Below are 5,515 nucleotides of genomic sequence, written 5' to 3'. Positions count from 1 at the left end.
GGTGGCCTCCTCTGTGGCCTCGTCTGCTCCGCTGCAGAGCCAGCGGCGGCGTGGGCTGGGTGGGGGGCGGGGAGGGTGGCCAGCCCGGTCCCCGACATTGGCCAGGCCCAGAGGGAGGGGCTGGCGGCGAGGTGAATGGCAGCGAGGGGAGGGGGTGGGCTGAGCCAGGCCTAGAAGGCGGGGAGCAAGCCCCGCAGGCTCAGGCTGGAGGAGGTCGACAGGAGCTGCGGAGGGTTGGGGTAGGGGGGCTTCCTGGACCACTCTCTGAAGACCCACCATGAGATTTTTTTTATCTGAAGACTAAGAGGGTTCAAGGCTGAGCAGAAGAGCACAAAGCCCCCAACCTTTGGACTCAGGGTGACCAAGTTCAGGTTCTGTGACTCCCTCTCCTTGGTTGTGTGACTTTTGTTGTTGTTGTTGTTGAGAATATACACACCAAAACATACGCCAATTCAACCGTTTCTGGGTGTAAAATCAGAGACACTGGTCACACTCTTCCAGTTGTGCAGCCATTCTCACTCTCCTTTTCTGAGTTGTTCTTCCCCCATCTACCCCCATCTAATCTTCTGAATTGCTGTTGTCACTTTGATCCCTTATTTAAAAAAAAACAAACAAACTCATTGCCTTTGAGTCAACTCATAGTGACCCTATTGGACAGAGTCAAATTGCCCCACAGAGTTTCCAAGGAGCACCTGGTAGCTTTGAACTGCCAAACTTTTGGTTAACAGCCATAGCGCTTAACCACTATGGCACCGGGGATCCGTTATAGATAGTTCTTAAAAGAGCGTAATGCTCAAGGCAGACATTTTTTTTTTACTAGTTAAGCTAAACCACTGTTTGCTTTTAAGAAGACTTCAGGGGATATTTTTGGTTTAAGGTTTAAAGATGGTCTCAGGGCAATAGTTTCAGGGTTCATCCAGCCTCCATGGCTCCAGAAAGTGTGGAGTCTATAAGAATCTGAAATTCTATTCTACATTTTCCCCTTTTGATCAGGATTCTTCTGTAGAATCTTTAATCAAAACATTCAGTAGTGGCAGCCAGGCACCATCTACTTCATCTGGTCTTATGGCCAAGTAGGCAGCTGTCCACGGAAGCAATTAGCTGCACATTGCGTTTTCTCCTCCTATTTCTGACTCTCCTTCATCTTCTGTTGTTCCAGGTGAATAGAAGCGAAGTGTGCCTTGGATGGCCGCTAGCAAGCTTTTAAGACCCCAGGCACTATGGCTTTGTGACTCGGAGCCAACCTCTCTGAGTCTCATTTTGCTTCTGTGAAATGGAAATAATAATAGTGCTGGGGTGGGGAAATTCCGTGAAGAGTGTTCCTCTAGGGCCTGGTGAGGGCATGATTACACACAGCAGACATCGCCAAAGGGCAGAGAACATACATTGTTTGTGCAGTGGGGGTGTTGGGGACCCACATAGCACAGTGCTAGTCTTCCTCACCTTCAAATTGCACCACTGCTTGGTCTCAGTAAAGTGTCTCAGTGTCCTGATTGAGATTTCTCTGGTCTACATTTTGGGATGGGGCAGAACAGGCCGTAATTTTAGATCAGGAGTTGGCTCCTCTCTGTGGCCCCTTCCTTCCCACTCAAGGTGACATGCTGGCATACGGTAAGCCAGCAGCTGCCCTTTCCAGGGTTGACCTTCAGGGACACTACACCAGTTGCTGTTGAGTCTATTCCAACTCATTGTGACCCCATACGTGTCAGCGTAGAACTGTGCTCCAAAGGGTTTTCAATGGCTGTTTTTCTGGAAGTAGAATGCTAGGCTTTTCTTCCAAAGTGCCTCTGGGTGGACGTGAACCTCTAACCTTTCAGTGAGCAGCAGAGAACACCTACCATTTGCACTACCCAGGGACTCCTCAGAGACACTGGCCCACCATTATCCTGAGGCTGGATAGGTGTTAGAGGTCCAGTTCCAGAGCAGGCCACACTCCCTGCCCTGGGCTGCTGTCCCTGAGTGAGACACACCTGCCTGCCCATCTAGCCCCCATATGGAGGTACCTGAGGTTGTCCAGGAGTGGCCCACGGGCCTCGCAGGGCAGTGCCAGGGTGAGTGCCCCGACCAGGTCGTCCACCCTCTGCTCTGCTGCAAACTGCTTCAGTGCTGTGAACACCTGCTCCTTGGCAGTCAGCTGATCCCCCAAGATTTCGTCCACCTGCGAGGAAAGGTCCAGTGAGTGACAGAGGACCGAACCATGGGGAATCACTCACCTCCCATCCTTTCTGCACAGGATAAAAATAAATGACAGAGTTGGGAGCGTTTATTAAGCACTGTTGTATGCACTTTATCCATGTCATACCATATTAAACCTTACAACATCCCTATAAGGCAGGCAAAGTGATATGGGTTGAACTGTGTCCCCCAAAAGATATGTTCAAGTTCTAAAACGCCAGTACCTGTAAATGTGGAAATAGAGTCTTGGAAGATGCAATCAGTTAACACGAGGTCCTATTGGAGTAAGGTGCGACCCAATCCAATGGGACAGGTATCCTTATAAAAAGAGGAAAAGAAACACAGAGAGAGAGAGAGAGACAGGGAAGACAGCCATGTGAGGATGAAGGCAGAGAGTAGAGTGTTGTATCTACAAGCCAAGGATCTCCAGTAACCACCAGAAGCCAGAAGAAGCAAAGAAGGGTCTTCTGGCAGAGCCTTCAGAGAGAGCATGGGCCTGCCAACACCTTGATTTTGGACTTCTAGCCTCCAGAACCCTGAGACAATAAATTTCTGTGGTTTTAAGCCATGTGGATTGGGGTACTTTCTAATGGGAGCCCTAGAAAACAAATACGCATAGTTAGTATCTTCATTTTACACATCAGGAACTGTGACTGATAGAAGGGAGGTGACTTGCCCAAAGTCAGAGTTGGGATTCAAGCCAAGACAGCCCTTCTAATTAATATCATGAGGATCAAATGAATTGATGCAAGTTAAGAGCTTAAAAACGTGCCAGGCACTCAATAATTGCTAGTTACTATTTATTGTAATACTACACTCCCTTCCACTACACTGTTTGCTGAGAGATCCCGCAGAGAACATTCTGGGTCCACAAAAAAGCCCTGGAGTGCACGTCTCACCCTGAAGTTTGGCACTCTCAGTTCTCCCTCCAGAATTTTGTTTTCTTTGGCTTTGTGTATAAACCAGCTGATACTAATCAAGGCACCTCTATGCAGAGAAGTCCATGTAGCTGCTGGAAACAGGGTTTTCCCAATGGATGCAAATGGCTGCAATGTTTCTGGAGGGCTTCTGGTTAGATGTGTCAAAAGTCTAAAAGCATGCCCATCCTTGTACCCGACACTGTCACACACAGACATTTATCCTCAACATCTCCTGATATGACAGGACAAGTGCAAAATGATAAAGACGTGAAGATATTCACCTCTGTATTGTTTATAATTCTGAGATGTTGGAAGCCAGATAAAAACCTGACAATACAGGCTAACTAACTGTAGTACATCCATGAGGGGAATATTTGTCGTTTCTTGGCTAACCAACCAAAAAGAAAGGAAACCTCAAACTAGGTGGGAGGTGGTTACATTGTGGCGTTGGCCAATTGGAGCCTCTTGCCCAAGACTTTGGTTTCTGAAAGAATGAGGCAGAAATGCTGGGGATAGCAGAGCTTGTACAGGGCAGTGGCAGAGCCCCAGAGCCTTGAGAAGACTCTTCCTGAAGGATGCTCAGAACAGGCTGGACTCCTAGCTGCCAATTCTCTCTCAGTTCTAAGCCTGGGTCTCTAATGCCAATTCTGCGAACTGTCCCTCCTACAAAAGAAAATTCCTTTCCTGCCTAAGTTAGTGGAGTCAGCTTCTGAGTAGGATGGGCTGCAGTATCAGGCAACCCCTCCTCATGCATCCCTGACACCAAGGAGGTTTAATGGTGTTGGAATTCAAGTCAGCAGCAGCCTCAATTCAAAGGAGAACATGGCTAGCTGGAAAGATGCTTTATGTAAGAAAGAGGAAAAAATAGTTCCTCCCTCCTGGGGCCTGGGCCACAGTGTGGTTTTGGTGTCAGCTATTATCCAGGTGATCTCAACCTACATCTAAGCGTGAGGCACCATCATGGGACACTGATGGATTTTCTATTAAATATCAGGTACTTCAAGTATGAAAAACTGGGGCAGGGAGAATGCTGGCAAGAACCCGGGGGCTGATAGTTGAAAACCAATGGGGGAGCCACATAGGCCCTTGATCTACCTGAAGCAGCCTTTTTATTTATTTTTTAAATTCACTCTCAGCTTTGGGGGTGCTTGGTGAGTTCCAACCAGAATCCACCACTCCTCTGTACCACTTGCCAGGAAACGCACCACAGCTGGCCTGCATGTCCACCCTGACTGCTGGGGGCTCTGACCATGCCTCCCTCTGACTCTCCGGGGTGTGATGGAGTATGGGACATGGGACAGGCCTTTGGTTTTATGACAGGTCAATTGGGATTATGGCAGCCATTACCTGTTGCTGTTGTTAGTTGCTACTGAACTATGGCAACTTCACACTAACCGAACGAAGTGTTGCCCAGTCCTGCGCCATCTCCACGATCATTGGTGTGTTTGAGCCCATTCTTGCGGCTATTGTGTCAGTCTGTCTCACGAGATGGATTGATCTTTCTAGCAATTGGTCTTTTCTGATGATGTGTCCAAAATAAATGTCCTAGTTATGCAGTGCTGCTATAACAGAAATACCACAAGTGGATGGCTTTAACAAACAGAAATTTATTTTCTCACAGTTTAGGAGCCTAGACATACGAATTCAGGGCTGCAGCTCTAGGGGAAGGCTTTCTGTCTCTGTTGGCTCTGGGGAAAGGTCCTTGTCTCTTCAGCTTCTGTTTCCTGGTTCCTTGGAGACATCCATGTGTCTTGGCATTTGTCCACCCCCATCTCTGCTAGCTTCCTTGCTTATTTAATCTCTTTTATATCTCAAAAGAGATTGACTCAAGACACACCCTACACTAAGCTTGCCTCATTACCATAACAAAGACAATCCATTCCCAAATGGCATTATAACCACAAGCACAGAGGTTAGGATTTACAACACATATTATTGGGGGACACAAATCAATCCATAACAGTAAGTGAGTCAAAGTCTTGCCATCCATATTTCCAGTTCTCCTCTCCTTCCTGGACACACAAAATACTACATTTCCCAGCATCCTTTGGGAGCAGCGATGTGCCTTGTTCTGACCAAGAAGCATTGACTGAAGGCTTTGTTAATCCCTTCCTCCTTGAACTATTTAGGTGATGTTGTACAGTTTTTCATGCTCTCTTCCCCTTTTCATGGGGAACCCTGAAAGTTCATATTGAGATGGATAAGTCAAAATGCTGAGCCCTCATGTGGAAGTCAGCTGTCCTGGAGTCTCCTGGACCCTCAGAGGACTTTGTGTGGATGGAAAATAAACTTCTGTGGTGGGAAGTCACTAAGATGTTGATGTTTATTACAGCAGCAGAGCCTATTCTGGGTCTAAGGGAAAAAGCCACGTCTTTGGGGAGCTGAACATTGGTGACTCAGGAAAGCTAGAGCTGAGTCCC

Source organism: Loxodonta africana, chromosome 12, assembly GCF_030014295.1.
Source record: "Loxodonta africana isolate mLoxAfr1 chromosome 12, mLoxAfr1.hap2, whole genome shotgun sequence".
Lineage (NCBI taxonomy): Eukaryota > Metazoa > Chordata > Mammalia > Proboscidea > Elephantidae > Loxodonta > Loxodonta africana.
Note: the sequence above shows the minus strand (reverse complement) of the source record.